The sequence below is a fragment of the Pagrus pagrus genome (genome assembly GCF_965226575.1).
Source record: "Pagrus pagrus genome assembly, chromosome: 6".
NCBI classification, from domain to species: Eukaryota; Metazoa; Chordata; class Actinopteri; order Spariformes; family Sparidae; genus Pagrus; species Pagrus pagrus.
This window is the reverse complement of record NC_140190.1, coordinates 31,213,401-31,222,430: the sequence shown is the minus strand read 5'-3', so window position 1 is coordinate 31,222,430 and position 9,030 is coordinate 31,213,401. Positions and strand designations below refer to the sequence as shown.

The 9,030-nt window shown below is 39.7% G+C and overlaps 1 long non-coding RNA gene across 1 annotated transcript; it reads right to left on the bottom strand.

Moving 5' to 3' along the window:
* Positions 1-1,552: 1,552 nt before the first annotated feature.
* On the bottom strand, positions 1,553-7,143 carry LOC311259132. Its single transcript, XR_014622835.1, has 3 exons — positions 6,694-7,143; positions 5,857-5,959; positions 1,553-4,992 (listed from the first exon to the last, which is right to left on the bottom strand). It is a non-coding gene; the product is annotated as an uncharacterized lncRNA (long non-coding RNA).
* Between the last annotated feature and the right edge of the window lie 1,887 nt (positions 7,144-9,030).

The following is a 9,030-nucleotide window of genomic DNA, read 5'->3' as shown; positions in this document are numbered from 1 at the left end:
TGTAATGATATACCAAATTTTCACACTATCATGTGGTTATTTTGCTCATAAAGTTTGTGGATCTAACAAGGGAAATCAGTATGAATACATTATCCTGTGTCTCTTCGTCATTGTATGGTCATACTACTCAAGAAGAGAGACTCGTTCTCAAAACCCACCCTATTCCACCACTGATTGGTTGGCTTCGTTGGTTTCATTCTCAATGCTTTACTCAAACTGTTAGCTTACACAGACGCTCCAGTAATGTCTGTTTTCAGCAGTCTTTGAGCTGTAATACCACTCAGACTTCTCCACTCATTCTCCAGAGCCGCCTTCTGCTGCAAGAGTGTCTCTAGGCTCTTTAGGTGGAGCAAGCAGGCCGGCTGTCCTGTCGCTGCTCCACCACCCATCCTGTCAGCTTCATCTAATGAGCCCAAAGACACTGCAGCTGTGACAGCCAGGTGGTGTGTTTACAGGCAGCGAATCTACCGCTTAAATTCTGCTGCATACACTCCACTGCTGGCTGACAACTACTGAACATACAGTTAGTGTCAGTGACGCTGACAGAGATTTCCGTGGCCCTGGTTGTCTTGCTCAACGTCCAGAGGAAGGAGGGAGGGAATGCTACTGGCTGTTGGCTGCATTGTTTTGCAATTGTACATATTCCAGTGGCTACTTTTTACACATGCAGGTCATGGCCAGCTACTTTCTCTTATACTATAGAAGGAAAGCAGAAGGACCCCAAGTAAAAAGCAAAAGTAAACTATATATCAATAATTAATGCTGTACACATCACATTTATTATTAAAGGACATTGTTCAAGTCCTTTTTAAAAAAAACATTTTAAATATCATGGTGAACATTGTGCCGTGGACTAAATATGGTGATAACGTACCTTGGGTTTTTGGCATTGTTACATGATGTACATACCACATAATTGAAGCAAAAATTGCTAACTCACATAATTATTAAAATAATTAAAATCTTTATTTGTGCTTCTAATTTCCGTAAGTTGTAAAACATAATGCACGAGTAAATGCAGAATGATTTGTATCTGCAAATTAATAGCTGTGCCTCTTTGTAATTTTCAATGGACATTTATTTGTGGATCTCAGCCTATTGTGTGGATTCTGTTGATATTGTATATTTTGTATCAAACCACCAGTGGACAAGATCATACTAATGAGCAAGACTGTTGTTCTTCGAGTGCCCTCTATTTGTGTTTTAACTTTGCTACCTTTACATGTGCTGAAGTGTATTATCAGAAACAACTTACATCAATCGCACTTTCAATTTCTCCACAAATTGCACAGTCTTGTTATTACTCTATTTTCATCCCTTTTTAGAGCACTACCAATTCTACACTGGTGCAGGTAGAAACATGATTCCAAAAGTGTTTAGGAGATAAATGCTATGACTTCTGGTGGTGATACAGTATCTGCGGTCATTCAGTTTGTGTTATTTTTATTATTAAGTTTATTTTTTGGAGAATTTTGAAATGAATGGGCCTATGGAAGTAGAGACTTGATTAAACAGTTAATGCAGAACAAACAACGTAACACTGAGACAAACAGGCATGAAAAAGTGATTTATTTGTGTAAGAAGGCACATTTAGAAGACAGAGTACACAGATGAATATTCTTATCACCCAAACTTCCCCTGGCACCTCATTTATAAAGGGTCGCTATACACAAAATGGGTCCAAAATGGGGGAGAACACCCCTTCCCATGCAAAAGTTGAGATCCATTAAAAACAACTCGGCAAGCAATATTGTGTTGAAAATACATCTTACTGCAGGGTCATACCACTGAACTACTGGTTAGTGGATGACCGCTCTACTTTCTTTTACTTCATGTGACACATTATTTACAAATCCTTTATCATAAGTATTCAAACCGCTGGTGTTGTTTGTGCTTCAAGAACATCTCACTTGTAAAAAATATAAACCAAGTTTCTCATCTACATCTCTGTGGTAGAGAGCACCACAGCTGTTGAAATGCTCAGATTCAGGAAAGTCTGGCTTGCCATTCTTGATATTTAGCGTCAGTGTACTGGGTACCGGAAGGCTGTTTTAAGATTCATTGCTGAAAGTGCTACTTTTCTTATTGAAAATGCAATTTTAAAAAGTGAACCTATGAGCATGATTTATAACAAATAGTGTGGAAGCCAATCCTAGTCTAATGCTCAGCATTCACAAGTGTGATTTGGAAAATGAAAGCCTCCAGTACACAAACCCTGAGAATGGACTTTACAGTGAGGGAGGAGACATCTTGAGTCTCCACCAGTTAAACTCATGAAATGAAAAAAATTGCATATTCATATATTTTTTTTTTTTTTTTTTTTTTTTTTTTAAAAAGGAGGGAGAAGGAATAGATACCATTTTAAGGATTTTAATGCGGTGATTATATTTTTCCTTGCAAAAACCAAATCAGACACACATCGGAGAACATTTACATGCGTCTTAAAACATGTGGAGGGGATCTTTAAGTAAATAGTGTTCACCCATCAAACATCCATTGTGAAATTATATCCCAGGGTGGAGGATACCACCGACTGTCATGATCAATTTGGCAAGATGCTGTTAACATAAATACTGCGACGACACTCACACATAATGCTGCATGGAAGAATTAACAATATGTGCTTTTTAACTTTTATCTCACCCACAATCATCGTGATTTCTGATAAATGAGGCCCCAGGTTACTATTGGCATCCTACTGCAATTAGTCATGGGTCAGACTGTTTTTACCTTACAGTGTAGTGCATGCATACAGCACAAAACCCAGCAAGCATTGGTTGGAAGGTGACGTCGTTGTGTTCCTGGCCAAAAATGGTCCCTAACCAACGCCACTAGCTGTCAAGAATGTCACATTGTAAAAGAAGGTCTGACTGGAATGTTATTAGACATAAAAACAATCAGAAAATATTTCTCATATAATTGGAATTTTTCTAACTTTGTTTAACATTGTGAGATTGGGAATTTTTCAACATTTTCGTTAATTTCTCAGGGCATAATGCATGGTTCATGCTTAGACTGGAAAGGACATTGAAACATAGTGGGACATGTTGACTGTTCAAACAATGGTCATACGTCACAATGTTTGCTGGGCAGCGATGGTGGGCACATACTTTCCAATAAAAACAAGAAAGAATCAATGAATGTGACACTACACAACAGATTATATCTACAATGTGATGACATCATTTGACCCATCACACCCAACTAGCTGTGCCCCCATTGCACACTATTGAAGGCCTGGTGACTCTAAATGAATTTAATGCAGTCACATAACTATGTGAAGATGGACCGCTGCAGACTAAACTTGCTTGGCTTTAGAGTGAGGGGTTGAGGGCAAGGCTGGGTTACCAATAGGAAACTAGTGATGAAGCCTTGCTTCAATGCAGCAAAAATCCAATGATCATATCAAATGAGGCTTTGTTACGCCACACAAATAATCAGTGGTGTCACCTTGATAATGAACACAGGCAATCGGTCACAGATCACAATTCTGACTGCATCAAAACACCAAACCATTTTCAGCACAATTGCTTCATACAGATTCAGTGCTTTAAAAAGCTTCTACAGTAAACTGTCTCAGGACACCCAACCACCTTGGCCCCCTCTAAGGCTGCAGGTTCACTGTGCAGAAAATGATTTATGGTAATTTGCAAAACTCTAAGTTTGTATGAAACTATGGGAATATGCACTAAAGCACAATATCTACTGACATTATAAAAGATGAGCCCTGTGTCAAAGTTGTAGTCTAGTTTTAAAGCCATTATTATACCCACATGATGCATATCCCCATTTAATTTGTGTTAAATCAACAGTTTACTACACCAAAAATTCTTACATAAATTTAGCATAAGCAATTATCCTAGGAATACCGTGAACAACGATGGGTTAACAGAGCCAGCCGCTCGTTTTAGCTCCAGGGCCCTTTCATACTTTAATCCGGCCATGAGTTATTTACAGCTAGAAAGACATTTTTTTTTTTTTAAATGTGGACAATGGGTTGATGGTTGTAGCAACATCTTAGAAATCAAAATATACACAAAAAAAAATCATAAAAAATAAAGTAATGAAAAATATCATTTTACCAGCTTTAAGGTTTTGAAATGTGAAATTGGCTGTAGTGCTAGAATATCAGCTCATACCTTCTATCATGTCAATTATTAAAAAAAGTGTCTAGCCACACTAGTGCACTGGCAACTTAAGTACAAAGTAGGAGTTACAGTGTTACATTATACAGTGAAGTACTTCACCGGTCCAATCACTTTCTAGTATCCATGATCTGACCCAGGTCCACATTATCTATGGTCTAACTGGGTCAGACACATGTGTCTGTCAGGTTTCAGGTTCTCTCTCTGTTGGGGTGTGTCTGGGTCTACTACATTGTGGATTGGTCTCTTAAAAGCAAATTCATGCCAGTAAGCTTTGAGTAGTTTTTCCAAAATTTGGGATCTGTAACCAACTTATGTATATAGAATACAACTGGGACACAGTCAGTCCATGCAGTAGTCTAGAATAATGGTAAGCATTCATAAAAAATAACCAGAAGACGAAATATTACCACAATACGTGTTATGATTGTTCATATTAAAATACGTGATGTGTAATAATCTTTCAAGGACAATGATGAGATGAAAATCCTTACGAGAATATTTGGCTATGCCCCGCACGCACACATGGAGGACAGATTAAGAACTATGAGGAGCCTCGCTGTCCAATCAGCTAGTTTTTCCTCCAACATGTGTCCGACTCCTCCCAGTTTGTGACAGAAACCGGTACCATTCAGCCTCACACAGTCCTGGGTGGCAGCTGCTGTTTGTAGATCCCAGCCAGAGCTTTGGCAGCACTCTGGATCATCTGGCATTGGGTCATGCCTGTCATGGCCTGATGCCAGCCTGTTCTGTTGATGTTGGGCAAGTTGTGCTCCAGGACTTCACCGACGGTAACAATCAGACCTAACCAGCACAGGTTGTAGTCAGGTGGGGTCAGAGACTGAGCCTGCAGAGGGAATAGTTGCAAAACAGTTTGATGAGTTGCTGTGAGTGATAAGAGTAAAAAAAAACAAAAAAACCTGAAGCTAAGTTTTCCTCACCAGTGACAATATACCGAGTTAAAACCACAGTGGTTGAAACATGAAAAGGCAAAAGATGTGATACCACTAACAGATGCAAGGGGCCAGTGCCAAGGAAATTCACACTATACATTATCATTATGCTCAAACAGCATGCAAATAAAGTGAACTGGGAAGTTCGAGCTCACCACCATCCTGAACATGATAAAGGGGTGTCAACTATGTTTAGAAAGTTTCTGTGTATTTGTGTGGAAAAAAAGTTGTTCTGAACAGCCACACTGGCAGGTGGAATGATACGCTGGCTGTCATACAGAGGGCAGTGGGGATGTCATTAACCTTATATATAGCAATGACAGTGCACCTTGGTGTGACAGGCATACAGAATGTTTCACTCTGCTATTCAGGTGAAAACAGAAACAGTTGTAGCAAGAATGAAAAAGCGCTTGAAGGAAGTTCAAAGCCCACTTTCATTCTCACTGCCACACAGCTGATCAGTCACTGATTGAGGTGGGTGTGATTGTGACAATGTTGTTGAGAGTTACAGAAAAACTACTACACTATTCCAACATTGTAAAGGTGTCGGGTTGGAGGGGATTTCTGAAGCCAATTTGTTCTTGAAAAAATGTTGGGACTGTTTCTGGTAAAAAAAAAAAAAAAAAGACTTAATTCTCATAACATTACAAATTGTTACTTGAAATATTTTAACTTAAACTTTAAACTAAATCCGTTTTTCCAAACAGTGGCCCTCTGTGGTACATGTGAAGGTGTCACTTGTGTGTTTTCACTTGTACCTGTTGGATGAGCTCTAGAGTCAGAGGAGTTGCCTGAGTGAAGACCTCGATGCAGATGCTATGACAAGGGTCCTCCAGGATCAAACATCCAATGTCAAACCACCTGCAGACAACATATTTGAAACAAACATATGAGAAACATATGAGAAATTTGCAGTGGGGAGGGTGGCCCTAGCCAAAAATGGCTAAATCCCTAAAAAAGAAAAAAGGTAACAGCTGCTAGCTTATTTACATTCGTACCATTAGCACCAGGGTATTGTTACCATGTTGCCACCTTTAGCATGTAGGTTGCTGTTGTTGTTTCACGTACTGTAGGGACAGAAATCTTTGAAAACAGTCATACCTGATAGTGGAGGGGAGGAGAATGTGGCCTGAAATATGCCAACATTCATCCCGATCCAAAGGGCCTCTCTAACCATGTGAGTCCGGAAGTGCTCCTACCCTGACAATCTAAGTTAAAGACGAAGATGGAAGGAAGACGCTGAGGCATCCATGTCCTATAGGTGGTTGACTCTATGCAGAGTTGATACAAAGAGTTAAATATCCAAAAAGAATATTTAGGCCATTAGTGACAAGGGTATGCACACAAGCAGCAAAGATCCAAAAATAGACCACTAAATGGTTTCATGTGAAAATACTGACTCTGCATGACAGGGCACAGAAGGGAGGACTTCAATAGTGTGCTGTTGAAAAGAGAGACTTTTTGGTTGTTTTCTGTGAATACCCATATCACTAATTGCCTAAATATTATTTTTTGATTTTAAACTCATTTGACTTGCATACAGTTTCACCTATAGCAAGTGTGTGTATGTGAAATAAAAAAAAGAAACGTCTCACTTGTCAGGAAAGAGCTCAGCGATGAAGTTTTCCAAAGAGACAACTGGCTGCTTCTCATGGATCACACCACTTCGACGCAGCCGACTCCTGCTCCTTTGTCGGCGGTCCAGCCGACTCCTGCTGGGGATCCCCAGTCGGTGGTCCGGCTGACACCTGCCAGTGGTTCACCGTCGGCAGCCAGGCCGACTCCTGACCCTGCTCCTCTGCCCGCTCCCAGGCCGACAGCAGCCTGTGATCATACGCCGGCTCCCAGGCCGACAGCAGCCTGTGATCCTCCGTCGGTGGTCCTGCCGACATCCAGGAGTGTTTTCCAGACGGCGCTTCGACTTCCAGAGGGTCACAGCCTTCGTCTTCGCAGCCGGCTTCCAGAGGGTCCCAGCCCTCGCCTTCGCCGTCGGCCTCCAGAGGGTTTCAGCCTTCACCTACAGCCCCCTGAGGGCTTTTGCCGTCGCCACCTGCCTCCGGAGGGTTTCAGCCTTCACCTACAGCCCCCTGAGGGCTTTTGCCGTCGCCACCGGCCTCTGGAGGGTTTCTGCCTTCACCGCAGGCCTCCCCATCAGCCACTGCCCCTTACCTTGACCTCCTGGTCTTCCTACACCTGTCTGGGACTGTCTTGGTCCGTGTCTCTCAAACACATCTTTTACAAGTTAATTTAGTCACTGTAGGCTACAGTATGGACTGTCAGCAGGCTAAAACATACACATAATTCAATAAAAATAATCAAAACATGGCAAGATTATGTTATCAAACAAACCTACTGTATTAAATTATTTAAACCAATTACAATTATTTTTAAAAAAGTTACAATTTACAAACCTATTTCAAAGGTACATTGGGCAAAGTCCACAGTTTCCATGTCTAATAATGGTACAGATAACAGTGATTTGACAGATTTCTTCAAGTTTGACTATGTTGAGCAATCAATGAAGATAAATGAGAACAGTGTATTGAAAGTCTTCATCGAGGCATATGTCTCGAACTTAAACCAAATCTCAAAACTTTATAGGGGTTTAGAGAAAACAAAATGTAACTCATTGTAAGTAAGACAGAAATGGGAAAAGGAAGGAAACCAAAGTACAACAGAGGAGAAATGGGAGCTACAATAGAAACATTTTAACTTAACTTTATGGAGAGAGATTTGTTAAAAAGAAAAAATCTCGCTCTGTTCTTTATTACACCATGTCAAAGAGTTGTTATAAAAAAATCTTCCAGCTGCTGGAGATTGTGTGGATTCTCTGAGGCAAGTCATTATCATTTATTCTGGTCCTGCCCCATATTGACTCCTTTCCAGCAGGAGGTTCAGAAAGTTTTGCAAAAAGTTTCCCAGGCAAACATTCAATTTAAACCATGTATTTGGGTGCACTGCCATTACAAAATGATTCCTCTCATGTTACATACTTATTCTAGATTGTAAGCACAGCTGACAGGAAGGCTATCATGATTTTTTTGTTTATTATTAGTGTGAATGCTGACACAGCATTCACACTATTGTTCTTCCGGAATTTATTAAAGTTTTTATTATTATTAGTGTGAATGCTTCAAAGCATTCACACTATTGTTCTTCTGGAATTTATTATTAGTGTGAATGCTTCAAAGCATTCACACTATTGTTCTTCTGGAATTTATTAAACTTTTTATTCTTCTTCCGTACGTTTTTTGGCTCGCTACTACTCCTACAAATTTTGTGCTACAGAAACCATTCAACTATCAAAATGTTCAGCTTTTTAAGGACAGTCTTGCTTCCATTTTTCTTTTTTCTATCTTTCATACTTTTGGAAATATTCAGCTTTTTCTGCCAAATGTTCCCCATTCATCCTTATGGGGATTTTTTCAAATTTCGCTCTGCTACTACTTCAGCATACGTTCAGCTATAGAAACCGTTCAACTATCAAAATGTTCAGCTCTTTATGCTCTTTCAGCCTTGTGCTTTTCAGCTTTTCAGCTTTTCAACTTTTTCAAATATTCAGCTTTTTCAAAACTAAAACCAAAATTTTTTCCCATTCATCCTTATGAGGATTTTTTCAAATTTCATTCTACTACTACTTCAGCGTACGTTCAGCTATAGAAACCGTTCAACTATCAAAATGTTCAGCTTTTTAAGCTCTTTCAGCCTTGTGCTTTTCAGCTTTTTAGCTTTTCAACTTTTTCAAATATTCAGCTTTTTCAAAAACAAATTTAACATGGAAACAAATGGGAAAATCCTCAAATCCTCCTCAAAACTCATCCACTTTCAACCTCTTCTGCTCCCTCATACTTTGAGCTAGAGACACCATTCCAACTTTAAACTATTCACAAGACCTTGAACTATTGAACTTGTTTTTCAGTTTTTGAAAATCT